The 11,697-nt window shown below is 44.0% G+C and overlaps 1 protein-coding gene across 1 annotated transcript in view; it reads right to left on the bottom strand.

Annotated features, from left to right (window-relative positions):
- The window catches only part of LBHD2 (LBH domain containing 2), a 36,381-nt gene extending 25,714 nt beyond the window's left edge, over positions 1-10,667 (bottom strand). The window contains exon 1 of the mRNA XM_075926509.2: positions 10,394-10,667. The gene's annotated coding sequence lies outside the window, so the exon portion shown is untranslated. The remainder of the gene's footprint in view (positions 1-10,393) is intronic.
- Between the last annotated feature and the right edge of the window lie 1,030 nt (positions 10,668-11,697).

Raw genomic sequence — 11,697 nt, forward strand, 5'->3', positions numbered from 1 at the left:
ATGTTGACTCTGTGCTTTGTGAAGAATAACTTTCTGTTACTAGTTTGAAGCCTGTTACCCATTCCTTTCCTTTGGTGTCCTCTAGTCCTTCTTTATGGGAACTAATGAAGAACTTTTCTGTATGCACCCTCTCCACCCAACTCATGCTTTTAGAAACCTCTATCCTGTCCCCCCTCCGTCTCCTCTTTTCTAAGCTGAGAAGTCCCAGTCTCTTTAGCCTCTCTTCATATGGGACCTGTTCCCAACCCCTGATCATTTTAGTTGCCCTCCCCTCTCCCACACTCTCTCTTCCCCTCTCCCACCTATTTTTCCCAGTCTCCCCCAGTTTTGTTCAATAAAGACAGATTCCATTTTTTAACACAATTGTCCTTTATATTGTACATCAAGAAAAGGGGCTAGGGAAGGGTAAGTGGAAGGAGGTGAGGGAGGAATGGGGTACACGCCCCCGATGGGGAGGACTGGGCTGGCTCTGCGGGCTTTTGGGGTGGAACCTCTACTGCAGCCCCCCGATTGCCCCATCTCCCCAGATGGCAGCCTGCGGCAAGTGCAGCCGGGCTGATGGCCGAGTGCTGTGATGTGCCCAGTGTGGGTACTCCGGGCACTCCAAGCCAGGACTGCTTTGCAAGCGGGGCACCCCTTAGAACTGTCTGTCCGGGGTGGGGGTCGGGACCCTTTAAGCGCAGCCCTCGGCTAGCCTGAGACAGCATCTCCACGCTCTAAGTCCTCCTCTGATGCCCTGCCGGCACTGCTTCCGGTCATCCTTAAGCCCGGTTCAGGGTCCACTCAATGTGGACATGCTAGTTCGAATTAGCAAAACGCTAATTCGAACTAGTTTTTTAGTCTAGATCCGTTAGTTCGAATTAGCTTAGTTCGAATTAACTAATTCGAACTAAGTTAGTTCGAATTAACGTAGTGTAGACGTACCCTCAGTCTCAGTCTTAAAACAAGTTAGGGTTTTTTTGTCCCCACTACTCTCATGAGAAGGCTTTTCCAGAACTTCACTGCTTTGATGGTTAGAAGCCTTTGTCTAATTTCAAGCCCAAATGTATTGATGCCTTTTGAGCCAACACTGGAACTTAACTGAATTAATTTCTATCCCTCCTTGATTTTGGGATCTCTGATGTATTTATACCCTCATCCTTCCTTTTGTTAGGCTAAACAAGCTAAGCTCTTTAACTCTACTCCTGTAATGTAGATTCTCGATTCCTCAGATCATCCTAGAAGACCTTTTTACACTGTTCCAGTTTGAATTAATCTTTTTAATCATGGGAGACCAGAATTACATACACTCCAGATGAGGTCTCACAAGTGCCTTCCATAGTACTTCCCTATATCTACTGGCAATATCTCACCTGATACATCCTAGGATTGCATTAAGCTTTTTCATAGCTACATCACACTGGAAGCTTATAGCCATCCTGTGACTGACCCATAACTCCAGGTTTTTCTCCTCCCCTGTTGCTTCCAACTAATACATCCCCAGATTATAGCAAACATTCTTAGTGTTTGTAAATGAGCCCATTTCATTAGCATACTCCCACTTTCTGTTCCAAAGTCATGAAAGAAAAGATTAAATGAGATAAGTCCCAAAACCAATCCCCAAGAAAATCCACTAGTAACCTGCTTCCATCTTCAGAGTTTGTTTCTGAATGACACATTCTAGTCTACCCTTTATCCAGTTCCTTATACAACCTTTCAATTCTCATATTAATTCCCATCTTCTCCAATTTAATTAATAATTTCCCACGTGGAGCTGTATGAAATGCTTTACTGAAATCCAGTCAGATTAGATCTACTGCATTTCCCGTGTATAGAAAATCAGCTGCCTTCTCAAAGAAAGATCAAGTTTGTCTGACATGATCTGTCCTTTTGTAAAACCATGATGTATTTTATCCTAATTTACCTCTGTCCTTTACTCTTGTCTTTCAAAGTTCTAAGACCCTGTATACAATTGACGTCAAAGTAATGGGCCTGTAGTTTCTTTCTTAAATATAAGTACTGTATTTGCAATTCACTGCTCACAGTGTATGACCCTAAAATTTACAGATTCATTAAAAATCTGTGCTATTGGGCTTGACATTTTATCAGTAAATTAACTGTAAAACTGAAATTCCCAATATACATATTCTATCAATGCAGTTGTAATAAAAAATGGGTAACATTTTAAAACTCGGGTGTCTAAAGTTGGTATGCTAAGTAAAGTGCCATTTTTGCAAGGTGCTAAGAATCTGCAACTCCTACTAATTTCAGTTAAGAGTTGTAGATGCTTGGCATATCTAAAAGTCAGTCAGTCCACTTTTGTTTAGGCATCAAGATATACATGTAACAGCCTCACCTCACCCAACTCAGTTCAAAACTATTGGCCTTCTCAGCAAAACCTTCCCAGGTATCAGACAAAAGCAAAATAATCAGTACAGAGGTGACCTGTATCATGTGACTGATTGCCCAACAAATTCAATGATAATAATGAAATAAATGTTTAACATCAGCTTAACCTGTTTTACAGGAAATATATTTATTTCCTTTTCATCTTCTCTGTCCTCTTTATAGTTCTCAAGTTAATAATTCTTCCATATAACAGTAATGGAAATATTAACAATCTAACAATATTGCACTGAACTGTCACCTTGTTATAAACAGCTTTAAATTGCCCTTATAGAGCTGTTTAACTTGCAAATTTATTTTATAATTTTAAAAGTCACTGTAGGAACTGCAATCCCCTCCATTCAATGCTGCAATATGACTATTTAAATGGTACTGAGAGGTTCCACACCTTCTCTCCTATGTAAAAGTTCACGGTGGCTCCATATATGGTTTAATTGTAAATAATGTAATCTTGGAGCTCAATCCTGCTATCATGTACACAAAGCAGCCGCTGACTTTCAATGGAGTTTTCAGTGCAGAATGATTTCAAAACAGGGCACTTTGGCTCCCACATCCTTATCCCACTTAAATTCTCTGTAGAAAGGCAACCATTTCTCTGGCCAACAGAGTAGTACAGGCAGTCCCCGAGTTACGTGGATCCAACTTATGTCGGATCCGCACTTATGCTCGCAGGCAGTGGGACCGCCCAGAGCGCAGCGGTCCCGCCACCTCGACCTCCAGGGCGAGAAAAGCTGCTCCGGGTGCCCCTGGTCTGCCGGGGACCGTCTCCAGCAGACCAGGGACACCTAGAGCAAAGCCGGGGAGGCAGAGGGGTCCCGCGCCTCTGAGGCTTTGCTCTGGCAAAGCCTCAGAGGCGCGGGACTCCGCCGCCGCTGCGGCTTTGCTCCCCGTGTCCCTGGTCTGCTGGGGACCGTCATTCATTATAAAATCTCAATACTGACCAAGAAACAAAAAGTAGTTGTCAGACCATCTCTACTGTCTAAAAACTTCAGTTGATACACGTTAGCAGCAGCTGAATGTGAACATAAGCTTAACATTATTAACAATATTTTAACTTGCCTTCACTCATGTCTCTCCATCCATCACTTGTCTTAACTGATGATCCTTAAATGTTCAAGTTCTGTCTTAAGTCTCATCAAACCAGGTTATATAAAATCATAGCTTTGAAAGAAGCAAGAGATGCAAACAGGGTTTCATAGGTATCCAGCTAGAACCCAGTGGGTAATTCCCTTTTTACTCAATGCTGGGAAAAATTAACTATTTCTTCTTTGGCCTAACTTCTGATCTCCACCCGTGTCAGCGCTAAATGCAATTTTATACTTTCAAATTATGTTCCTTGCATTTCCAGATGTTTGCACTCTTTCCCCCCACACATTGTCAGTGTTCCAAACCTTGAACAATGCTCCCCTTTTCCTTGGTATTCATTGTAAGTAAGTACTTGTAATCACCAAACAGACTGTTAACCCAACCTCCTCAATATTTTAGTTCTTGGAGAAGGAGAAATTTTTTACTTCTTTTAATTTACAATCTTTTGAGCTGTGCAAGCACAGCACTTGTTTCCCACCACTATCATGTGTCCCTGCTGGGATCAATGTTTCCCATCAGAACCTTAGGACACTATTTCACCACTTCTGTCCAAGTACTGCTTGTAGATAAATACAGAATTTGATTGTAAGTTCTTTTTGAATCCTCACAGTGAGGTGGTTCAGGAAATGCACTGCAAGTGCAAAGAAAAGTATTTGCAGTTCCAACCATGCTGCTCTGGGCAGTGAGTTTGTCTGATCTTGTAAGTGTGGCTGAGCTGGGCAAAAGTATTTGGTTGCAAGATCTCTCCAAGGTATTCTACAGAGTGTGGTGGCGTGTGTATGACTCCTTTTTTTCTATATCAACACTAATCATATATTTGTACAGAGCTGTATCTTAAGTACTTTGATACCTAAGACCACCTGTGGATGAGATCTAAAACTCTTGACCACTTGTAGTTATTATAGACTTGTAGCACTTCTGCAGGAGCTGGGGGCAGTGTAGCCACAGGTACGTATCCATCACTTCCATGAGCCACACAGAACCTGGGCAGCCAGGGAGCCTGCTTAGCCCTGCTGCGTCACCAACCAGCAGTCTAAGTGCCTCCCGGCCGGAGCCCACATCTCTCACTCCCTTCTGCACCGCAACCTCCTGCCCTAACCCTGAGCCCCTCATAGAGCTCTAGTATCCTGCCCTCCCTCCCATAACCCAAATCCTGCCCTGAGCCCCTTCTGCACCCAAACTCCCTCCCAGAGCCTGCATCTAACCCCGCACCTAATGATATTTGGGGTTTTTCTTGAAGTCTCCGTTCCTGGAGTCCTGTAGTTACATGAGAATCAGAACTTTTCTTTTTAGTAAGTGTCTATCCCTCCCAGTTGCAGAGTAGAGCTGGAAAAGTAAAACCTAAGCACACAAAAATAATAATAAATAAAAACAGAAAGCAAATCCAAAATATATTTTAAAAAACATCATGGCTCTTGGGGGTGGCTCGACTCATGGTTTTTGAGCACATAAGATTGGCAGGACTGCTTGATACTCCTCTCCAGATGTTTTACAGGAACATGTTTGTGAACCTTTGAGTTCAACACTTAATTACAGGAGCTTGCTGAAGAAAATTCTCCACAGGGGGAAGGTGCAGGAAAGGAAGAAGCAAGGGCAGCTAGCCAGCATGAGCAAAGGCAGGAGGAGAACCAGGCAGCAGGGAAGCAACATACAGAGGGAGAGAGAAATGGAGCAGATGGGAAGAGTGACTAAATGAGTTTTTCTGAATGCTAGTAGGCCTCAGTATCATGGAAATCTCCATAGACTCCACAGAGAATTGTGATCTGTGCCAAGGGAAGGATTTTTGCCATTCGATACAGGTACTGGTTGATGTAAAAGATCATTAAAAAAAATCATCCCCCAAAGATAAGCCTCAACAAGCTGTGGATACATTTTTACAGATATGTGTTCTGTTACATGCTGTACAAATAACATCTCCACTGAGAACTTACTTTTGGAGTCTGAAAATGCCCTTAATATGCTACATGTTCCTCACTCTACTCGTCACTGTAGAGAACACTTTGGGTTTCGTGGTTTGTTCAAGAAATATTACACACCAAATACTTTACAAATAAGCATATAAACCCTCAGACTTCAAAACACATGGTAATTAAATGAGGCTAGGGAGAATCTTCCACGGTGGACAAATTATTTCATAATTGTCCACTATGATATTTCTTGCACCTTCCTTGGAAGAAGTTAGTACTTCTGGTTTTTTTGACACCCTTTGAGGCAGAATACTGGACTCATATTAGGGTTGTCTCATCTTGTAGTACCTTTAGGAGCTGAGAGCAGACAAGATTCTGTTCTGCCCTCTCTTCTTGATAGGGTCCTAATTATAGCGCTGCAGAACAGCTGATTGGGTTGGCTGACTCTTCTGTTCTTTGGAACATGAAAATTGGATTCTTGTACTTCACTACCTGTAAATACTTCAGGTTTGTCTCAGTATTAGATAGCATTCCCACTAGCAGAAGAATGTATGCATCTCAAAGCATCAGTACAGCGCAGCCTCAGTAATTACTAGAAAGGAAATGGATGAGATGGATTCCAAATTTGTCTGTTCTCTTTTTGGAAGGCATCATGAAAGAATGTTCATTTGTCCATCACACACAGTGCAGAATTATAGGTAGCAGAATTAGGACAAGAGCAGGTTAGACATATGGATTGCAGTTACCTAAGGGTATGTCTACACTACCCCGCTAGTTCGAACTAGCGGGGTAATGTAGGCATACCGCACTTGCAAATGAAGCCCGGGATTTGAATTTCCCGGGGTTCATTTGCATAAGCGGGGCTCCGCCATTTTTAAAACCCCGCTCGTTCGAACCCTGTGCCGCGCAGCTACACGGGGCATGAACTAGGTAGTTCGAACTAGGCTTCCTAGTTCGAACTACCGTTACTCCTCATTCCACGAGCCTACCTAGTTCGTGCCCCGTGTAGCCGCGCGGCACAGGGTTCGAACGAGCGTGGGTTTAAAAATGGCGGAGCCCGGCTTATGCAAATGAAGCCCGGGAAATTCAAATCCCGGACTTCATTTGCAAGTGCGGTATGCCTACATTACCCTCCTAGTTCGAACTAGGAGGGTAGTGTAGACATACCCTAACAAATGAAAACTAGGTATTTCCTTATGAGTCCCTCTATAGTCTATCATATACACAATCAGGTACTCTAGATACTACCCTACCATCTTGTAACCCTGAACCTGTCAGTTCAAAGTTTAATATAGCCAAAGTATTTGAACAGAAAAGTAAGAGAGTGGCTTTTAAAAAGAGACACCTTTGTGAAAACAAAGAGACTAGACTCTGGCTAAATCTATACTGGCATTTTACACCTGTAACTTTGTGGCTCAGGGGTGTGAAAAAACACTCCTCCGAACACAGCAAGTTACAGTGCTGTAAAGCTCCAGTGTGAACCAGGCTACAGTAGCCGTGCTCCCAGCACTGTTAGCCACACCCCTTGTGGAAATGATTTACATAAAGCACTGGGAGAGATCTCTCCCAGTGCTCATGCTGTGACCATACTTTCCGTTTAACATTACCACCGCTGCTTTTTAAACTTTTAAGTGTAGACAAAGCCTAATAATGTTCAACATCAGTAATTAGTGTAAGAATGAAAGATGTCACAATTCCAGAGTTTTTCTTTATGATTTAAAAATCAAAAGCTCGGCAACTGAATTTTCAAAATGCTAAATGTTGCCACATTCTGAGTCAGCTAACATGAGAATGCAAATATGCGGTCCCAGAAGGGATAGTCCAGCTGCACAGAGCAGGAACACATGGAAAAAATAAAGAAGGGAAATTATTTTAAAAACATATACACAAAAAAAGCCCACACTGCTTGAGCTTTGAAATAAGCCATGAAATCTAATAGCACACATGCTTAAGCAGCATTAAAGGCCACCCTCCCAATCAGTTTCTAAACATGCACCTGAAAGATCTGCAAGTCTGTTAAATGCCTGCAAACAGGCAGTTTGACATACATTAGTCACCCAGTCAACACGGGCAAATGCCCACTCAGACAGACATTAGCTGGAAATTCAGGCGATATATTACAAATATTACAGAGGTCTGAATGGATGTGCTGTACTTCCAAAACTTTACTGGCCTCAACATAACGTGACTGCAAATTCTGTCAGTATGCTCATACAATCCCATTGATAATAGGTTTGTACCACTGTCATACTGCAAAATTTGGCCCGCACTGCTGACAAGAGATCCCTATTGTTACTGTTTGGATTGTGGTGGCACAAACAATATGCTAGATGCTTTCTATCCATATAATAAGATGTAATCCATTACCCAAAATGTTCACAATCAAAGAAAGAATAAAGGATGAGGGAGAAGACTATGGCAAACTTCTTTTTAAATAGAAAAAAATGGTTGTATCAACCGCCCCAGTTTCCTTGTACCTAGCCGTTATTAGTTGCCAGTTTCTAAAGGCCTCCTAGTAGAAGGGAGTCTGGGAGAGGGATTTGAAAAAGGAAAGGGTTGTAGATTTATTCACACACCCATATGTGCATGCACATAATTTAGAAAGGACAAAGAGATAATTTCACTGTGGCTGATACTCGGCAGATTTGATAGCTGATCTGTGCAAAAGCATTTTGCTCAATACAAAGAGATCATTGAGAGGGAGAGAGAAAGTAGTGACGGGTATTTGCACATTCATTATTCTACTAACGTAATGTACAGAGAAGTTAAAGAGAATACCACATGATTGACGTATTGTCAATCCACATCAGGAAAGCAAGGAAACCAGGTCACGTATTTCCTTGTTTTTCTTTTTTGTAATCGTAATACTGACTCCCAGAACCATATATTTAAAATTAAATAACAATTATCAGAATATTAAGTTATGTGCTGCATTCTTTTCTGAGGACCAAATGTATTGCTCATAGAGCTAAGGAACATTAAAACACTGGCTTTGGACCCATTTTGTGTAGGCATGCAGTGTGCAAGCTTCCTCTTCTCCAACTCTGCCAGTATACTTCAGTCCAGAAAACTGCTGTTTTGTTCTTGGGCTTCTTTCAAGATTGCTTATGGTGCCAAACTGTGAGGTGGATTTGCAATGCAGACAAATTAGGACTATGATGTGAATACACTCAGCTGTGCCCCAATCCACTATACCAACTAGTTTGTAGTATTTTAGTAAAGATGTTAGCCAGCAAAAGACACTAAAAGGAGAAAACTGTCCTGATGGCATATATCTAATACAATTTGCTTATTTCAGATAGATTAGGAGGTTTATTCTGTCACCCTTCTAGCCTACTCTACCCCAGAGACTGAGGCCATACTCAGAAAAAACACAAATAGAGCTCTGTACCAAATGAAATGAACATTTTTGTGGTACTTTCATCTGGCAGCCTCTGGGATCATATGAAAACATTCACACTGCATGCATAAAGTAAGCATTATCCCTGTTTACATGGTATAATAGATTCATTATTTTTATACATGAAATTATAAATGTGATATTTGTGAACCTAATGGAAAGCACCAGAAATCAGAGTATCCAAGCTACAAGTAAAAGTACAGTCTTTTTAAAGTTGTATTTTGTTACTTAATTCTTCCTTTCAAAATACATCTTGAAAAATGGTGAAATAAACGAGTAGCTAAGGTGGTCATAATAAAACCAAAATCTCTTGTTGCTATTGTTATTCATCATAGTTCCTTCAAACTTAGACCAGGCAGCTGTCAAATGAATGTTTTAAAAAAGATAGGCAATGACAATAACCATTCTCTAGTTAAGCCTCTTCAGTCTCCATTGCTGCACAAAATAACTGGGGGGGGGGAAGCAATCCAGGTGCAATTTTTATAATTTCTTCACACATAATTTAGGATGCATATACCTATTTCCAAGCAGTAAAAGCCACTTTCTAAAATGTTCCAGTAGAGTAATCTACATACATACTTAATTTCACTGCATATCTCCCAAGTAGTTGATGCTAAACAAGGCACAAATGTTTGCAAACAGTGACAGGCTATAGTTATTCCTCAAGTAGCTTTTGCCCATAAATTGCAGATAGACACTTTTGAACTTTTCTGATTCAATTTATTGGTGTTATCAAATTCTATGATTTCTACAGAGTCCTATTTCCAGGTGATGTGATATATGTAGAGTGCCTTCTGGAGAGAGCTGTTAGAGGTGCAGGCTCTCTCATCTGAAATATGGGGGGGCTAAAACTAGAACTCCCATTCATGAGAGTTTGATGTATAAATCTACCCTACACTGTGGGGAAATCTAGCTCATTTACTTTCCCAGATTATAGGGAGTCTCTCTGAACGGGCGGGTAGCAGCCTGAAGCCGCAAGTGTTTCCTGCCCGATTACTCATTCCCTACGGAATGCAAAGGAGCGTTATCTGCTCGCTGCCGTCCCTTTGTGTCCACCCCACGCCACTTGATACCCTTGCTTAGCTCGAATTAAAAAAAATCATCTTCTGGGTTGCCAAGAAAGAGGAAAGCGAAGCGAATTCCTCCTCCGTGAAGGTGAAATCAAAGGTCAGCTCCCCGAAAGCGCATTCGCCTCCCCGTCCCTGTCCGGACAGGCTGCACCGCAGGGAGCGAGGCGCATTCAGCCCGAGGCGGGGACAGTGGCTTGTTGGACTCCTCCGCGCCTGGTACAGCCCCGCAGAGCGGAGTCGGAGGAGCCCGGTCGGCCTCAGCTGCGTGTTCCCCTGCGCAGCGCTGGGCTTCCTCCACGTCCTGCCCTTGCTTCGGCCCCCCTTGGCTGCCTGCCCCAGTCGCCTCCCCTGCCTGTGCCTCCTGCCCCGGCTGGCTCCTGCCGCAGCCCTAGTCGGGGTCCCCGCGCCCCAGGAGCTCCGAAGTCCGGCTCCCTCTCCGGGCAGAGCGGCCCCCGCCTCCTAACTTCTCCGCCGGCGCTGCCTGGGACCGCGCGAGCCCCGAAAAGTGCCGCGGCTCCCGGGCGAGGGCTCACCTGCTGCTGCTGCTGCTGCTGCTGCGCTGCGAGGCGCCCCGTCACCTCCGCGTGCCCCAGCCCGGGCTGCCCGGCGCAGCGGAGAAGTCTCGAGGAGGCTGGAGGCAGCTGCCGCTTTGCGCCGCTAGGGGAGAGGCAGAGCTCCAGGCAGGCAGGCAGCCCTCTGCCTCCCATGCACGGCACAGAGGGAGCCGCGGCTCCTCAGCACATCCACATCATCAGTGACTAGGGGCTGGCCTCTCGCTGCCGCCGCGGCTGCACCTCCTCGCATGCAAACGAGCTCCGCTGCTACTCCCCGGGCTGCGAAACCCCTCCCCTAGGCCGAGTGCAGGCAGAGTTCGTGACTCGGCGGCGGGGGAGGCGAGCCGAGCCTCCTCGGCTTCGTGTCCGTGCTCCTGAGTCTGGAAAGAGGCAGGAGGCGATTTGAGCTAAGTGAGCTTTGCAACTGCAGCCCCCAAGAAGTCCTCCATAGAGCACGGAGCAGCACGTGGTTGCTTTGCTCCAGGTTTGTGTTAAGCCCCCCTATAGCCTTGAACAGGGAAAATACATTTTTTTTGTAATAGAAATGTGTGGGATGTTCTTTGAAAGTGCCTCAAGGCAGACGTTGTTGTAGCCTTGTTGGTGCTGGGATATTGGAGAGACATAAACAGAAGATCGTGCTCTGTGAAATTCCATGGAGTTTTATTGCAACTTTTAACCCTGTCATTTTTCTACAGAATCTTCTCGATTTAAAAGTCTTTTACAGGACTTTTCCACATCGGCGCTGGAAGTGTTTTCCATTATATTCAAGGTTACAGTTGGATTCAGCGGCTCTCAGCATCTTCACTATACAAATTGTTCCATTGTCCCTGCTTTTCCATGAAGCAGCAAAACTATTTCTACCCACATCTACGCAGAGGAGAAATTATATTACTAATACGTTAGAGAGGACGCTAACCAAATACCTGTAGATTGGGAGCTGGAGGGAGTTCCATCATCTATCCTACATGACCTTTATCATAAACAGGATGAAAAAGCACAGTACAAAACCCCAGACATCTTAAGGTGTGCACGTTAAACATTCAGTTCTGAATTTCATGGCTTGAACCCATCTGCTCCAAAGCTAAAACAGAACATGCAAACAGATGCAGTGCACATTTCCATACATCATCCCAGTGTGCCTTGCATTTTAATGCAAGAGCTAACAAGGGAGTTTAGCCCATTTGATCAGGGACTTCTACTGGAGGCCACCAGAGCCTCTTTTCGGCCACCAGGGCCTCAGCAGAGGGCTGGGAGCATATTTTAGACCACTGGTACTTAACCCACAGCCTGCAGCC

This window comes from Pelodiscus sinensis, chromosome 5, assembly GCF_052426305.1.
Source record: "Pelodiscus sinensis isolate ZL-2025 chromosome 5, ASM5242630v1, whole genome shotgun sequence".
Taxonomy (NCBI): Eukaryota; Metazoa; Chordata; order Testudines; family Trionychidae; genus Pelodiscus; species Pelodiscus sinensis.